This window comes from Ixodes scapularis, unplaced genomic scaffold (genome assembly GCF_016920785.2).
Source record: "Ixodes scapularis isolate PalLabHiFi unplaced genomic scaffold, ASM1692078v2 PGA_scaffold6__148_contigs__length_123643588, whole genome shotgun sequence".
Classification (NCBI taxonomy): Eukaryota; Metazoa; Arthropoda; class Arachnida; order Ixodida; family Ixodidae; genus Ixodes; species Ixodes scapularis.
The window spans coordinates 46,496,777-46,515,381 of record NW_024609881.1 but is presented as its reverse complement, the minus strand read 5'-3'; the positions used below and the strand labels follow the sequence as shown (position 1 = coordinate 46,515,381).

Here is an 18,605-nt window from a genome sequence, read left to right as displayed (position 1 = left end):
CCCGTTATCGGAAAACTCGGCTGAGGAGCTGCGAGGGGGCACACAGAGCGAAGGGCTATGGGTAAAGTGCCCAGCACCTCCGCCAGAACATACGATAACAGCCGAGCGTGGCCTGAACCTTTCCAGAATAGTAAATATTGATAGAAGTTAGGACTGGAGCAAGCCTCCGTGAAAATATAAAAAAACGGACAGAAGACGGTCTATCCTGAGCACTAAAGAAGCTGCGTTCCTTGAAAAGGAAATGTGTTCGAATAAATTCTCTCCTTCGAGGTTTGGAGACTGCCGTGGACGAACTGAGCTGAAATGAATGTAGGACCCCGTTTCTGGTAATAAGCCGCTGCAGACTGTCACCGCAAAGCGGCATGAACGGGTGGGATGGGTAGGTAACACGCGCGACAAAACGTTCATACAGCCTGCAATTCGCGTAACGAGTGTTGATGAACCGTTTATGTCAATGACACGTGCGACAGACCCGCGGAATCAATACCAACTGCAACACCTGTGCTCCCTCAAAGTGCACGTCTACGCCAGAACAATTTAGAAAGCAGCACAGCATCACCCAAAGCACGGCACAGGAACTACCAGCTTGAAGGCAGCTTTTCGGTGCGTTGCACAACCAAAGTGAGCCTTCGGTCATTTGAACGAAGCGGCACCACGATTGCACACTGCCAAGTACGACTCACCCAAATTCCGTAGCTAGCTGTGTATCCAAACACATTGCAGACGCTTCACTGCAGACCTCGAAGATTCCGCTGGTCAGCGAGAGCACAAAAACGTCGCATTCAAATGTATCCATGATGGTCCATCATGTATAACGTCAACCAACTGGCCCAGTTCTCCACCTTATTAAAATGTATCCTTGCCATATCCGAATCAATCCGTGGTCCGAGCGACGCGGGGCCGATTGTTTCTTTCGTGACAGTATCCGCGGCGATCACCAGCGAAATTCACATCGTTCCTCCGTATTTTCACGTTTTACCTACGTGATACAACACGCTGAACTCTGAAGTCCCTTTCAAAGGCTTCGTATGGCGGTTTTCGCATCTGAAATTAACTGGCTGAGAGGAACGACAACGAACAAAGCACCCGACAAGTTCCGGCAAATGCTCCGGCACAGCTGGGGCCAGCCACCGCCTGGGCGCTGCCATCTTTTCTGTGACGTCACATATTTGGTTTGGTCACTTGACGGTGGTCAAATTTGCGTACAATGGCAGCGGCCTTATGAAAGTCACTTTCGAGTGCAGACCGGAACCCTGGTTTATCGCTCTAAGCCCCTATAGACCCGTTGCTCTCGGGCAGGGGGTACGAGCGCGTCTGCAAGAAGCGACCATGTTATGCTGGCAGCACTTTCCAGGCGGCGCTGTAACGTTCGATTTTGCACGCGTCGCGTTCGAATGCAAGCATATGTCTGCATCTGTAGACGCGCGATAACAAAAAGTCTAAAACTAATAATAAACTAAAAGTATACAGTTCTTGGCCTCAGCGTCCCATTCAGCTTTATTGTTTTATTGCGTTCTTTCATAACTTCCGTGAACCCGTACGTTTCACTTTACGTTATGGCGAAGCCGAAGCTACTTGCAAAACTTGTTCCCCCGAACGATGCTCCCACTTCACAAGCGCGCGTACTTGGAAGAGACACTGCAAGCTGGGATCTCGGTCTTGAGCCTCTGCTACACTGACACATCGAATGAAACGGAGTGTAAAAAAAGCTGTAGTGGGGAAGCGTGATGACGCACGTTCGAAACGATTCTATTTTGCTGGCCTGGAATGCTGCTCAGAACTTGAGAGCTACGGACCCATACCTCCCCACTACAGTTTTTTATTCTCCGTTTCATTCTAAGTGCCAGCGTAGCAGAGGCTTCAAGAGCGAGCTGCGAGCTTTCAGCGTCTCTGACGAGCACGCGCGCTCGTGCAGTGCGAGCATCGTTCAGAAGGACGTCCTTTTGACAGTAGCATCGGCTTTGCTGTCACGTAAAGAAAAACATACGTGCTCGCGGAAGCTACAAAAGAAAGCAAAGAAGAAAGGAATGTTTAAGGGGTGCTGCGGCCGTAAGCTGCATCATTGATTTTTTCTTTTAATTGTTTTAGGCATTTTGCTGCCGCGCATCTACAGATGCTGACAGATGCTTGTATTCGATCGTGGCACGTGCAAAATCGAATGTTACAGCGCCATAGGGATGGTGCAGCCAGAATAACATGGTCGCGTCTTGCGTAAGTCTTTCGGACGCGCTCCCGCCCCCCGGCCCAGAGCAATGGGTCAATAAGAAAACGATAACTGATCACTTTTCGGCGGCGTGCCAGTCAACGAGCCAACAGAGCTCTGTGAGTTAAGAGTCGCCCCCCGCTCCCAAATCCGTCTGTTCGCGCGCGCACATGCCGTCGCAAAAAAAAACAAAAAGCAAGACAAGTCAAGAAGGATGATGAGGAGCCGTGCATGGAGGCTTCTTTCTTTGCCGCTCCCTTCGCTTCTTTTGCTTGGTGCTTGGTTTCTTCTTTCGCTATCGTGTAACACCAGTGAAGCCCGTCGCCTGTGCGTATCTTAAGGCCACGGTCCCACTGAATGTGGAAGTTTAGGTACTTCTTGGGAGGTCATTACTCATCTCCTTTTAATTACTGTTTTGTGGAATTGATGTCATTCGAAAGGCAATGTAATCCTCTTTCATTTGATATCATGTATGTGTTGGTTGTTACTGTTCATGCGCATTTGTAGCGTTGCGAATATGATGGCGCGGACCCTCACTTGCTCCGCTAGTTCATGTTTTGTGAACGATCCATTAAAGGTAACACGGTTCCAATATAGCAGTTTTGTTAAGATGATGTCGGAGCAAGCAGAATGTAACGATACACTTTTTTGGTACTTGCACTACTTTGTTTTTTTCATCCCTCCAAATAATGCCCTAAAATTGACATATTACAGCACAAATATGTTTTTAATGACAAGCGTTAGGATAATGAAATTAGCTACAGATGTAGCGCTTATAACTGGTAATATGCAGAAAAGAATTTAATGTTGTGTACAATTTTTTTGTTTAGATATTTTATATCAAACGTAGCACTTTTTTGTGCTTCGAGTCATGGTACTTCAAATGCCGCTGAGGAAATAATTAAACTATGATAAAATATTTTATAACATCTAGAGCTACAATGGTTGCCCAAGAGGTGGACGATGGCTTTTGTTCATTTTCAAAGTCATAACGCTCCAGGAGCACTTCAAACTTATCTGTTTTTGACGCGTATCTTTTTTGGACATCAAACAGATTTATTGGCCTCTAATAACATTCATTGGTTGGAATAGATATATATTGCGATGCATTACACTTTCACAATGATCTTGCTTTGGTTTCTTAATAGGTGTAGAACTTAGCTAACTTTAAAAACAATTAAACACTGTTCGGGTGTTTTGTTGCGCTACCTGGAGGATGGCAGACAAACTGCTGATTTCTAATGTTCAATAAATTTCCGAGGGCGGCGTTGGCGTCTGTATCATCATCAATCCCCGTCTCTTTTTACTTTCACATTTAAAAAAATATATTGAAAGTTTTACTATCGATAAATGAATGGTTTAAGTACTGGGTCAGGTTAATAAATCTAAGACAAATAATTACACAAGCGTAGCGTGATATAATTTGTTCATTATTTGATATGGTTGAAATCAATAAACAATAAAGACGAAGAGGAAAAGAATACACCCGAGTTCACTTCATTCCTAGAGTCAATAAATGAGCTTTAAAGTATCGGCACTCCGTTCCCCAAAATTGTTTTGGGCGCCGCCATTTTGGGTCTTGTTCAGAGCAAACGCAACTGGCGATCGTCATGATCCAAAAGTACGACTTCCTCAGCATTAGATGCGGTGCTAGGAAGCTGATGCACTATTGCAATGCTCTGTCGCGGGTTGTTTAAACATTTGTGGGGGACGGAAAAGCGTTTCCTGTGATTTTAGATAACGCTTAAGATAACTGGCAACTATGATTTTAAGCCACAATATGGCCAAGTGTCTTTACTCTGAACCGTAGCTAATTTACTGGCACAAGCGGGAACAATGAGGAAGAGGCAGGTGTCAAAGGTAGTGGCTTGTGGAATCCACGGGGCTTACCTCATGGCCCCTACAGGTATTACAATCCTCTTGAACAAGAGAATGAATAGAGTCATTAAATAAGCTACGCTTCAGAGTAGCGACACTTCGCCATATTGTGGCTTAAAATCATGGTTGCCAGTTATTCGAAGCTTTATCTGAAATCACAAGAAACGCTTTTCCGTTCTCCACTTTAAACAGTTTGCGACAAAGCAAAGCAACATTACATGAGCTTCCTAACACCAAATCTAATGCTGAGGATGCCGCACTTTTGAATCATGACGATCGGCAGTTGCGCCTGCTCTGCACAAGCACCAAAATGGCGGCGTACTGTCGGGGAAGAGAGTGCCGATACTCTAAGCGCAGCTCATTTATTGGCTCTAGTTCCCGCGAAACTCCTTTTCCCTGACTGAAACTGAAAGTAAATATGAATAATACACCATTATTATAGCTTATTTAGTTATAACCAACTACACGTAATAAGAGGAAGAAGCGGCCGGGTAGGAGAAACGCGGGTTTTATGTGCGACCGTTCTAACCGTCTCAAAAGAAAACGCGCGAGCTTGCGCTGGTTTAAAAAAAAAAAAAAGCATCCAAAGAAAAGAGGCGGCACGCTGTGTTCTTTCTTATTATGCGCCTAATTGCAAATTGTTGTGTGTATGCTTATACAGCCGGAAGTTAGTCTGCCTTAGTGGGCGTCTGGTGTCTCACCTGTTAATGAGCAATTGAGCCAGTGCGGTACAACCGCAAACCTGGGGTCTTTGACGTGCACCACGCAGTAGTGATACACGACCGCACGCCGGTACGATGCTCTTCCAGATCGAAACGGGCAGGGGCGGGGTGGGTTCTGCAGCGCGAGCTTTCGCTCCACGTGCTCCAAGCTGGTGTACACTAGACCATGCACTCGGCCACCAACCCCCCCCCCCCCCCCCCCCCCCCCGGGGGTACCAGCATTACCTTACATTACCTCGAGACGTAGATCGTATAATGACGTCGATTATATATAACATTATATAAATAATCAACTTGTTGAAGGACTGAACGACTCAATTTTTCAATTCTTGGATTGTAATATGGCGGTAGCCTATTGTACTTACTGTTGATAAAGAGCAATATGAGGTGGCAAGGTAATGAATAAATCATGAGGCTCTATAAGGACGACGACATTCGTGGTTGTCGAACCACAACGTAGAGTGCCAGACTTGTTTCAAGTATCGTGTACCCAAAGACTTTCTTCACCCGCAACAGAATATGCTAGAATCAATGAGGATGCTGCTTTACAACTGTACGTGGAACAGGAAAACTGCACTGTGCAGAAGGGAGGCTTATTTGTTAATAGGAGGGACGGATTTCTAGCAGCATTCCCTGATTGACTACTTGGAACAAATGGCCTGGTTGACTTAAAATGTCCCCATTCCAAAAGATTCTTGAAGCATACTTAAACCGTAAAGGAGTATGAGGCGAAAAATAAGAAAAAGGAGCCTGGTGTGAAAGGTCCAAATCACCACCATAGCTTCTACTATCAAATACAAGGGCAGTTACACAATACACAAAGAGAGTTTTGTGATTTAGGTATATTTACACTCAAGGGCATTGATATCCCACGTATTCAAAGGGATGACACATTCTGGTCAACCAACATAGAGCCTTTTCTACTCAAGTTTTACATGGAAGGCCCGACTTCCGTTGAAGTTACTCACGTCGACGAGATGTCCAACCGAATAAACTGCCGTTACTCCCGATCTGGGAATCTCTCGATCTTCGTTCGTAGTCCATAGTATCATGAGATCGAGTGGTGTGGCTCTTCGTCCGCCGAATATTGCTTCGGCGGGTGTTTTTACCGTGTAAGATGAGACCGTCGCGTGCTGCTGGAACAAGAACCTGGCGATTCGTCACTGAACTGCTCCTTCCGTAAGCTTCAAAAGGGCTTTTTTTTTCGTTTCGCACACCATCTGTTCTGCTTGCCCGTTAGTTGCAGGATGCTATGGTGCACTAATGTGATGCCTGATGCCGGTTTTTTTTTTTCTTCATAAACTTGTTTATTTGATTTGAAGCAAGATTTGGCGAGTTTTCAGAAAAAAGTATTTTCGGTAGGACAAAAATAGGTAAACGATACCGTAGAACGTCAATGACGTGTTTGGACGTCGTGGCAGGCATCATATAAACTTCCAGCCCCATAGAGTACGCACCGACCATGACTCCGCAGATGTGGATACGTTTCGCCACCTACCGACTGAATAGTGGATCGTTTTCAGCTACTGTTCATGATGACGTTGGACTCAAGGAAGACTTCGAGTCTTTCCAGAAAGTTAGCCCAGGTGCCAGGACTTTTGCCGAAAGCGGTAAGTGTTCGAAACGTCGACAACGTCGGTAGCCACGTGTTGTGCTTGACAGTGGGCACTTACCATTCGCTGAGAAGAAGCTTGTGTGCTCATCTGCCCTGAGTCGTCCGATATCAGGTCATCACCGCAACACCATCTCCCGACAAAACTGGTCTTCATTGTCCGCATGTCCATAGTTAGCAATCACCTGAACTTATAAATTCCCGAACGCTCATAACTTGCCGTCGCTAAACGCCGTTCATTCATAGCGTCTTCATTGCAAACAAATGTCTTCCTATTTCTTGTGATGGTTTTCATCATATTCCTCCTAAGCTGTACATACAACATTATGTGTGTCGGTACTTCCGAAAATATTGCAACGGCGTTTTTTTTCTGGGAACTCTAATGTAACAACCTTTACAACATCTTCCGGACCCCGTGAAACGCAATATTTTATGACGTTATTGTAGTCGTCAATAAAATGGTGAGGTAAGTACCGTAAATCGCGAAGCAGTTTACTTGACGTCCGCTTCCACTGGTCTCTTGGAAGATTGAGTCTACTGAGCGTGCATTCCTACAGAAGAAATTTTTATTGATAGAATATTGACACGTCAATCAACATTTGGTTCCTTCTTGGTAAAATTTATTGCGAAAGCCCGTTACAACCGCGGAACCGCATCTCCCTATACCCAGCCTGACATTCTCGCATACCTCCGTTTGCTGGGCCACGCTACTTGAGCTAGCTGAGCACAGCTGGCAGCGGCGCGAGCAAGGCCACGAGGGGAACGTGATTGTGCTCGAGCCATCCCACTGTGAACCAATGTTTCGGCCACCCCACGGGTGCGTGTCGCCATCTATTGGTTGAACTAACACCTTGTTCAAGATGGCTGCCGTGGGACCGCAGCCTTAAAGGCGCCACAGCCACCCCTCCTCGCTCCCCCCTCTGGTCTTTGATCTGGCTCTTGTTTTTCGTATAGCATTTCTTGGCCTATAAGTCTGTAATAGGTAGGGGCGTTGGAATATTCGAAATTCTGATTACGAATCAAATAGTTTCCTTATTGGAAGCTGTTTCGATTCGAAAATTGCATATACGAAAGTTCCTGAATATTTGGCCACGGCCGAATATTCGGGGAAAATGGCGCATTTTCGCACAAACTGCGAATATTCGAGCAAGTAACGAATAATGTGCCTGCCATGCATTTTCCTATGAATATGTTTATTCACTGAGAAATGCATATGATGCGTGTGTTATTGTTCTGTTCCCTTTCGGTCTGTCCGATGTCGGCAATACAGGATCAGTTTCAATGTCTTTTTTCACCAAGCCCTTTATTGCGTGGAGCTTTTATATGTCGTGTAATTACACGTTCTATGAATTAATTCAATAAGATAAACCTATCTCGATAATGGTATCTGGCATAAATGTTTGAAAGTTAAAACAGAGAAAGCTAGGTGCGAACAGAACATTGCATCGCCATCCACAACAACTCCCGCCACTCAGGCTCAGCCAAAACTTAAACCACGCTAGCTCCGCCGCTACGTAAGCAGCGTAACGTTCTTGGTGCTCATACCAAAGTAGCTGATACTGTCCTCGCTGGAGCATGTTCTCCGAGAATGGCGTCAACGTCGGGTGATGAACCACTGAGCAAGCAGAAAAAGAAAGTCGGAAAAGATCTATGGCGGTCCCACACAAGACTCGCCGTCAACAGCTCAGTCCAAGTCATGCGGACGTGTTCTTCAAACGCCGACGGGAACAACCACAACTCTTTGAAATCACATGAAACAGTACCCTTTGTTGATTGAAGAGTAGAAAAAAGATGCAGCGAACACGCCATCGACGAGTAAACCGACACAGGATGATATGCTTCAACAGCAAAAGCAGCTCTTATCACAGAAGAAAGAAAACGCACTTCATCAGAATGTGGCAGAGATGGTCTCCTTAGATCTTAAACCTTACAGCTTTGTTGAGGACCGAGGGTTCCAGGCACTTATGAAAGAAGCCGTACCGCTGCTATGGTCCGCCATCTCGAACAAAATTGTCGTGCGTGCCCGTCCCGCGCCTGTACGACGACACAAGAGCAAAGGTACGGTTTGAGCTGCGAAAGGCACTTGGTGACGGAACAAGCTCTCTCTCTTTTTCGAGCGATATCTGCACCTTGTGTGCCAACGAGGGCTTTTTAAGCCTTACGTGTCATTTTCTCAGCGCGAAATTCGAGATGCAAAGGTTCACTTTGAGCACGCGTCATATGCTGTATTGTCAGACGGCAGTGAACTTTGCTGCTTCATTGGATCAACTATGCGCCGCCTGGGAGATACCGACCGACTGCGTGAAGTAAATCGTGACGGATATCGGCCGCAATATCCGTGCGGCTGCCAGGAGGTTGCCATGGTTCGAGCGAGCCTGTTTCGCGCACACAGCGCAGTTGGCGATCAGTGATGCGAGGACGTGTACCCCACAACAAACTGTGCAAGAAGGCGAAATCGATTGTGGGACATTACAACCACAACCCTAGCGCGCAAAAACGACTAAACGATCAGGAGACGCAGCTAAACAAAGACATGCTCCATGTTGTGAAGGATGTTGGCACAAGATGTAATAGTCAGTAACTCATGCTCTCAAGGCTCCTCCAACTCTAAGAACTCACCACTTTTGAGCTCGCCACTTCGGACATGCACTACCATAGATGGCTTTAACTGTGCCGAGTACAACGTTTTAGTGGAGTTTGTGGAGGTATTGAAGCCCTTGTTTGATGCAATGGTGATCACAAGTGCTGAAAAGTGGGAGGCACTCACTTGATCGAATGACATTTTAGCGAACGCCCACGTTTTACCGAATGACGCTTTAGCGATTAGTTGGACGCCGTTTTCGGGTGGGCCAAATGGGTTTACATTTTTGTAATGAGCCGCCGCAGACTGTCGCCGCGAAGCGGCGTAAGCGCAGCGCGGCGGATGGGTTAACGCGCGCCCCGTTATTCGCTAAAACGTCGATTCGCTCAAATGTCGCTGTTCGCTAAAACGTCATTCGCTCATGTGATATGGACCAGTGAAAAGTACATCTCATTGAAATGCCCAATTCCAGTGATTTTTGGAATGCTTCATTGCCTTGAAGGTTGCAAAGAAAACTCGGGGCTTGCTAACAATCTAAACAAGATGTATCAAGACTCGCTTTGCAGAGCGTGACTATGGTGAATTGGCCAGCCTGGGGTCATGTTTCTTAACCCTTGTTTTAAAGCTACAGTTCATCAGGCGTTTGGCCATAATATCTGGCTGAAAGGCCTTATGACACGGGAGCTCCAGACCAGTGTCGCCGAGTTGCTACTCCGGAGTTGGAATGATTCCGGAATCTTTCCGCATTTTCGCGACCCCGGAATGGAGTGGGAATGGAATGGCAGCAACGATGACGGGAATGGAATGGGAATGGAATTAGATGCCTTTTCCCGGAGTGGAATGGGCCAAATTCTCTATTTTATTTCATTTTTCTAGGAGGGGGGGGGGGGGGGGGGGTAACGTTCAGCTAAACCGAGCCAGTAAGCGAGCCAGTTGCTCAGAAATGAAATGAGCGGGAAACCGCTAGCCCGCTTGGAGCCATAACTGTGGGTGTGCGAATATTAAAATTTTCGTATACGAATCGAATACAAAGAAGGCGATAGAACTGACTTCGCTTATCGAATCGAATATCGAATGTCTACTAATAAAAAAATTGCAAAACAAGAAGTAACAGCAGGTTTAATTACCCTTTTAATATAAATCAATGTAACTGCATTTTACTGGGCTGCTGCAGGCTAAAGACACTTTTAGTGATGCACCTATTACAAATTATTATGTAGAAAAATTTACTGATCAACGTGTTCAGCAAGTAGGCGCGCCCTATGCGCCGTGACAACACTTCCGCCAGTAGAAAATATCCTTTTACTAGGGATTGATGTACAGGCGATGGCCAAGTACTTCTGAGCAAGTCTGCTTAAATACGGGTATTTGGAGGCACCTAATTCCACTAGCATTCCATTCCAGGCGAAAGGCATCTAATTTCATTCTCATTCCATTCCCCTCAATATTGCCGCCATTCTATTTTTACTCCAACTATACTTCAAGCGGAGTGTGATTTGTCATTTTTATTGGTTGTCGTTACTTGTTAAATGAAGTATCAAGGGACTTTAGCACACTCACTTTCGCTAATTGCATGAGTTCTGAAAACTCTCCGATTGAAAGACCCCGGTTAAAAATATGTGCAAGACAGGGAGTGGTCGAAGGCAAAGCATACTTGTCTGGGCTAATCTGCATATTATAGGCATTACAACTGTGACTGTTATGTAATTCCACGGAAATCGTAAACACCGCTGCCTCAGTGACTGAATATAAAGAAAGTCACTGTCTCTAAATGTTATATTTTCGCATTCTTCTTGCCTATAAGCATAATGAGGCGAATTTTTAAAATAGTCATTAAAGACATCTGCTAATGCTACGTCAGTTAAGTTGACGAAAGCAAAAGAAGGGTATTCTATGTAATTAGAATGTTTACAACGACCAACAGCTAAATTAACATTTTTTTCCACATAAGGTTGCTACGGCCTACTGAAGACCTAAAATATTCATGATAATACGACTCCTTAGCTTTTCTCAAGTCTTTTGTTAGCAGATTGCGATAATGGTTAAGTGTCTTGAGCCCCTTAGCATCCGTACTTCCCGTAAACGTGTTATAGAGCACGTTTTCAATGTATTTTCCTCAAAGTATGTAAGCTGTTACCCAAGGATTGCGAATCCACTTTTTCACTTTAATAATTTATGCAAAATCCACCCTGTAAATGCTTTTAAACCCCTAAAAGACTGTACTACTCATTGGGAAACGCGTATTGAAAAACGTCATCAAAATTAGTATTAGATAAATTCTGAGCAAACCTCTCCAAGCCGTCTGGCGTAATACACTGGACTGACCCAAAGGACATTGTCACTTTTTTTCTTTGCATAACTGGTTTTGATGCACATTTAAATTAGGAGATGATCGCTAAGGTACTTGTTACATCATACCTTGCATCGCTTAATTTCTTTGTAATTTGTAAAGACAAGTTAATCAAAGTTTTTGAAGTAACGTTTACTCTATGTTGGTGAAGTAATTACGCACCTACACCATTTATGAATCTTAAGCCTATCATGTTCTTTCTTTAACATCAATATTTAGCATGTTAACATTGTATCACATCAAAATATAAATTTGAACTTATTTCAACTTACAGACTCGAAAATGGCACCCAAAAAAATCCGAAGTCAAAATGCCGCTGGGAGGTTGGTAAAGAGCGGAGATAATATTGTGCTTAGTTCCCAATTCCCGGGCTTCATAGTTTTTGTAGCTCGTGCTCGGGTACCGAGGTGGATGACAACTCTTGCTTCCTTCACCGTATGTCCTTAAATAGAGTGGTGCCCCAGCGGCGTAGCTGCGGCGCTTGTGATGAGGTTGTGCCGGTGACGTCACACCTACACCTTTCTTCTTTCACAAGAAAAAACAACAAAAAAAGGACAAGAAATAAATAAGAACGAAAAGAGAAAATAAAAAAAATGATAATAAGAAGAACAAACTTTACGATCACACTTCTTCCTGTGCGTCAATGGTTAATGTTCGGGCCTTGGGTATCTGATGGGACTCCGCCGCTGCCTTGAACTTCTCCTGAGGTGCTGGCTTGGGTTTTCGTTTCTAGGGGCTTCTCTTGTGGAAACAAGGGTGGAATTTTGTCTGGGAATTTCGGGCGATCCACGAGTCGGGACCACTGGCTCCGGCTTAGGCGGCGATGCGTGCAGCTGCTCTATCGTTCCCGTTAGCACGCGCCCGTCGTCAGTTTCAATCACATAAAAGCGAGGAGGCCCGGCTCGTTTTACGACGACTGCTGTGTGTGCGATAGTGTCAAATGTGGACACCTGCTTACATGTGTGCAGTTCTGGAAGGGCCCTTGTATTGTTGTAGTACATACGTTTCTTGTTGCGGATCAACTGTAGTCGGCTTCGCACCTCGCTGGGCTCTACAATGGCTGGCTGCAGGCAGCAGTCGGGAACCGGAAGTAACGTCCGTGTCTGACGACCCATTAGTCTTTTCACTGGAGACTCTGCAGTTGATCCCTTAAGCTGTTGCGCCATTCCAGGAGGGCGCTACACAAGTCAAGGCTGTTGCAGCCGCACTTCGTCAGTAGTTTCTTTGCGTCTTGTACGGCGCGCTCTGTCATTCCATTGGAGCAGGGGTGGTAAGGGCCTGACGTCAGGGGAGTGATTCGGAATTTACTCACGGAGTCCTTGAAATCTCGGCTATTAAAGGGGGGTCCACTGTCGCTGCACAGTTTCGTTGGCAATCCATGCGTGGCGAAGACTTCTGCACAGACGGAGACCACTTAAAATGTTGTGGACTGTCGAAGTTCCTTTATTTAAAAAAAGGAGTAAAAGTCGACAATGACTAGAAAGGTACGGCTTCCGTGATAGAACAGGTCGACACCCACCACCTGCCACAGGAGACTTCGGAGCTCAAGGCTCAGTAAAGGTAGCTTTCAGTTTCTGGGCCTGTGGTTCCTACAAACTTCACATGAGTTGGCGAGCACCTCGACATCGCTTCACATGGTCGGCCAATACATCACTTCTCTGGCGGGCGTCTTCATTTTTGCTTCACCCATATATGCTACATGCAAGATTTTCAACACTTCCATTATCTTTGACGCTCGGCTCTCCACTTTGTTGCTCCTGAAGACAAGACCGTCTTGTACGTGCATCTCTTCTCTGTACTTCCAATACGATTGAACTTCGTCTGGGACTTTGCGTTTTTGATCCGGTCAAGAAGTCGATGCGTACTCACGAAACCTCTTGAGAGCTGTGTCGTTTTCCGTCACCTGCAGGATGTCCGCCAGTCGTGCATCTGAGATCGGTAGGGTGCAAACGACGTTAACTTGAAATTGTTCGGTTTCATCTTTCAGCATAATCTTGGTTGGAAACCTTGAGAGCGTGTCAGCGAGGAAATATTCTTTCCCACGCATGTACAGTCGCCACGAGAGTTAATAGCTCCACGCGAGCGCGCGTTTATTTCCGAGGGGCGCTCGACTGGTGACTTGCGATAAAACTAGAGATGACGTCAGGGCGAGTCCATGCGGAGTGGACGAGGGAAGCCGCTCAATTCAAGGGAACCGTTGCTATCATCTGCCTAAGGGTGAGCGTAGTTCGAATGAAAATGGGAGATGATTCTACAGAAGTTAGAAAATACGACGTGTTTTCTTCTCTCTTTCCAAACAGCCATCTCATTCGTGCTCGGCGATCTTGACTTCTACAGAATCATCTCCCCTTTTCATTCGAACTACACTCAGGCGGTGCGGGCGTGCGGATGATAACAACGGTTCCCTTGAATTGAGACGGCTTCCCCCGTCGATTCCGCATGGACTGGCCCTGACCTCATCCCTAGCTCTATCGCAAGCCACCAGTCAAGCGCCCCTCGGAAAAAAACGCGCGCTCGTGTGGAGCTATAAACTCCCGCGACGACTGTACTTTACTGTGATAGGGTATTCCTACAGCACAAGACTCACTCTATGTAGGCGCAGTGGGGAATCACAGAGGGGCTTTCTAGAAATTGCTTCCAGTGGCTGATGATCGGAATCAACTGTCACAGACGAGTGCACCAAGATATAATCCTTAAACTTGCTGCATCCGTGAACAATAGCCAGCGTCTCTTATTCTTTTTGGCCATATTTTTGTTGTGTTGCGGTGAGAGAGCGGGGATGAGTAGGCGATGGGGTGTCCATTCTGAATAATCACTGCTTCGACGCCAGTTTGGCTGGCCTCTACTGATAACATGATTGGCTTGCCTTGTTCGAAATACGCGAGAGAAAATGCCTTGATCAGGCATTTTCTCAGGGCTTCAAAAGTGCATTGCTGGCATTGCATCCACACCCAAGCAATATATATTTTTAGCAGCTCGCGCAGGGGTGCCGAGACCGCTGACACGTTCGGTATAAACCTGGCCACAAAGCTAGTGGTGCCAAGAAAAACTTGGAGTTCCTTACGTTCCCTCGGTTCGCGTACAGCGAGTATGTCTTCGACCCGTCCGGGGTCAAGGCTTAAAGGGAAGCTACGGAGCTTCTTGGAAAAAATGAGTTAGAAGTGAATTTTAGTGTATTTTTACCCCGTGAACCCGAATACCCAAACCATTTGCTGCGTAAGTATTGTTAAACGCGAGAAAAACGCGAAAGACAGTCGCTGTCCATGACGTCATCGACGGCTCTTTTGGCTGCCCAAGGCTAGGGGGGCGGGGCTTCAGCCCTATTTTGAAATTGCTCTTGTGGCTCTCCGGCGCGTCGCATTGAAATATAATTTTGATATCTGTTATTCTAAAGGCCAAATGAACGCAATTCAAGCGTTTTTTCTCAAATGTAGAAGTGCCCCATCTTATCTTTAACCCCAGGGTCGTCAGAATGTGGCCTAAGTATCGCACATGGTCCTGCAAAAAACGACACGTTTTTACACTCAACTTCAGGTCGTGCTGCGAGCAGCGTTGCAGCAGACTCTTCAGACTCTCGTCTGCTTTGTAGTCCCCCAATCTAGGACAGCATCCATAACGACTGCCACATTCTTCAGACCTTCTAGAACACCGTGCATTGCGCGTTGGAAAACTTGTGGTTCCGTTGAAATCCCGACCGGCATGCGCAGAAACCTGTGTCTACTATAGGGAGTACTCATGGTACAGATGTAGGAACTTGCCTTTGTCAACTCTATTTGTCAGAGGCCAAATGACGCGTCTAAGGTTGAAAAAATCTTGGCGCTGTGTAGACGTGGCGAAACATCCTCTAACGTTGACTGAGGGTAATGTTCATGTAGTAGTGATCTAATGAGGTCAAATGGGTCCAAGCCAATTCGAGCTTTGTCTTTTTTTACGACAACAACCATGTAACTGGATCATTCGGTCGGTTCTGTTACCCTTATGGTGACTTGCTCAGCTTGCATGCGGTCCAGCTCGGTCTTGACATGGTCCTAGAGGGCCACAGGCACTCGTCTGATAGCTTTCACGGCGCTCTTGGCTCCCTGGTTGTAGTTTCATGTCGTAAACCACACCCTTTAGCTGGCCGAGTCCCTGGACAACGGCTTCAAAGAAATGAGCGGCCTCGTAGAGTTCCGTACCGCTCACACCTGCAACGCGGATAATGAGTCATAGGTGTTCTGCTACGCTGCTGCTAAAAGACTGGGACCTGTTGGCGCACAACGAAAGATTCAACTGGACACTTCTTGCCTTCGTACTGCGGGTCGAGGCAGACTTTTTACAAAGCCCTTTCTGAGTGACCTAAAAACGTGTTTAGGATGGCACTACATTGTTTGGTGGCCTTTGTAGTGAGTTGGCATATAGTTGCCTTCGAGATACTGCAGCAGTTTGCTCCGGTGTTTATTTTACTGCAAACGGGCATGACTTCTGGTTTATTGAAGCTGTCCAAAGATCATCACGAGACGCAGTAACAACGGTAAACGCACTTCTAGATAAAATGTCTCGTCATCGCTAGTCATAACTTCGTGCACTTCTTTTTGTGGAAGGTTTCTGCATCATGAATTTCTACCTGATCCTTTGCAGACTCTAGCGAAGTGGTTAAGTTTTCCGCATTTATTGCATTTTTTTCCGGTCGCTGGGTAAACGATAGTCCTGTGCGCAGTGAAACCACAGTTTTGGCATGAATTCTTGCTTCTTTGAACCACGTTAACTTCTATCTCGTGTGTTTTCCCCTCGTTTTGTATTCGCTGATATCTTTCCTCTCCTTGCTCCCAGGCTCTGCACTTTTCTACCGCCTTGGTGTACGAAGGGTTCTCGTTAGCTAACTTCTGTTAAAAAGTTTTGTCTCAAATGGCAAGAATCATTCTACTTCGAAGTAGGCGTTCTTCTAGCAACTCAAGCTCGCAGTTGTTTGCTAGGACACGAATGTCTGTCAACTATACTTTAGAGGGCTCCCCTTCTTTCTGGTTCCTTGTACCAAATACAAACTCGTTGTAGGTCAAGTTCGCGGCGGGCCGGTAGAAGCTATCAAACTCCTTGATGATAATATTTACGTCCTGCTTCCGGTCTTTGCTCGCAAATGTGAACGTGCTGAAGGTTTTTCTTCCATCTTCCCCTGCTATCATTAACAAGGTTGCCCCCTGGCCTTTTTTTGGTTAGCGCTTAAGGAACCTTGCCGTAGAAAACAGTCGGAACTCACATTTCCACGTCTTCCAGTTCCGCCACACGTCTCCGGATATGTCCAAGGGCTTGGGAGGCTGCAGTAGCGTCGTGCATGGCAGCGCGTTCAGCTTCTGTGTCAATGTCATTGTCTGGTTGCTTTTATATCGCATTATGGTACCTGGGCGAGCGGTTTGAATCAGTTCTGACACCATGTAGCTCACGCTCGGGTACCGAGGTGGATGACAACTTTTGCTTCCTTCATCGTATGTCCTTATATACTGTGGTGCCCTAGCGCCGTAGCTGTAACGCTTGTGATGTGGCTGTGCCAGTGATGTCACACGTACAGTTTTAGTGATGACGCTAAAATCAGAAAATAATTAGCACTAAACGTTTTCGATCTTCTATATTGACGCACCACCACATCGGTGTTCAGCACGATTAAGGCAAAAAAAACTTATTTAGTGGTAGCCTAAAGACATGTCTATATTTTGTGTACCAGGTTTAAGAAAACATGATAATGTCATAATCAACGAACTCAGCAAAAAAAAAAAGAAAAGACTAAAGATAAACACTCTCATTCTTGCAGACCGAATATTGCCATGCAGACCGCGAGTTCAGAAAGAAACCTATTTTTTATATAAGTTTCGAACTGGGAATGCCGTAAAAACCGTCCCGGTGGATTTACTTTTTTTACTTAGTTCAAGTTCAGCAAATGATGTTCACGATCTACGGGGATTGTCTTGCTCATCAGGGAACTCGTCATTGGATGAAGTGGCACTCGATGAGCCCTGTGGGTTCACGATCCCCTCTATGCTCACGACCACGTCCTCCGGAGCTCGCATATGGGCAGCGCTGTCCCCCTGAAGGTCGCATCTTTCGGAGCTGCGATGGGGGACATTTCATGAACTGAGATAATTGTGAACTTTAAACAAGGTATGTGCGCATACAGGTTCAAATAAAAATAAAGTAGCACCCAAACATTAAAAAGTGACGCAATAAAAAAAAAAAAAAGTCATTGCGTAACGGCTTTTTTTTCAATGATGAAGGTAAAGTGTTCTTGCACTGCTAAAAAAAAAAAAAAAAAAAAAAACTCTGTTCAAGGGTCCGGGCGTCTTAGCGCCCCGAAGCTCGGGGTGCGTAGAGCAAAGGCTCGCGCAGCAAAACTTGGGAATCCTGGGTCTAATCGTGCCCCTGGGCCCGTTTCAATTTGTATGGGAATTCCTAGATGTGCGGTCGCCTAGCACTACTGCTGTGATGCGCTTTAGATACCCCAGGCTACCAGTCGTACTGCGGTAGCCAAATTTCTCATCTGCAGCGTAACCCAGTGTCGCCGTGCATCAAAGGCAGACCAACCTTACGCGTGTAACTAAAAGCGTCAAATTTGGTTTGTTTGTCTTTGATTGTCCTGATAAACGTCTTTTTTATTGAATTTTTTCTTCGAGTCCCATTCTCGCTCACAGCTTTAATATGCCAAACAAGAAAGACGCTTGTCAATAAAACCTTGTTTCGAGGACAGCATATTTGTGCGGAATCTGTTGCCCTCGGCGTTTATCCCCCCGTCCTACAGCACCCAAAGGTTTCCGACATTGACAGCACAGGAAGGACGTTGGATGTGATCGATTTTCTCGCCGTATGGTTTTATTTAACATATGTACGATATTTTCCCTCATTATACGTACGAATAAAATGTGCGAAACTTAACCATATCGGCATTGCCGCCATAAAAACTTGCTTATTATTAAAAAAATATGTCTCTATTTGCGGAAATTGGCCCCCAGTCATAATACAACCAGTGCCACGTTCCTCAAGTTAGCAATACCCCCAAAGTCCGAAATCATATCAAAAGATGGCCCAAGTGGGCGTGCAGGGTGAGGCAGTTCGGTCTGTTGAATCTGGAAAGAAGTAGAGCTTTCTGGAAGGTAATCTTCATATTACTGTTGGCGCCCTGAGACGCTCGATTGATTGCCGCTTTCAAGAGCGCCCGTACGAGTGTATAGAAACAGGATTTTCTTGGCTAACAGCTGGTGCCTAGCTACCCAGGGGGCTCTGAAATAAAATAAAAA

The 18,605-nt window shown here is 45.8% G+C and overlaps 1 pseudogene; it reads right to left on the bottom strand.

The window, feature by feature from the left end:
• Window positions 1-12,282: 12,282 nt before the first annotated feature.
• Window positions 12,283-13,132, bottom strand: LOC121838473 (annotated as a pseudogene).
• Between the last annotated feature and the right edge of the window lie 5,473 nt (window positions 13,133-18,605).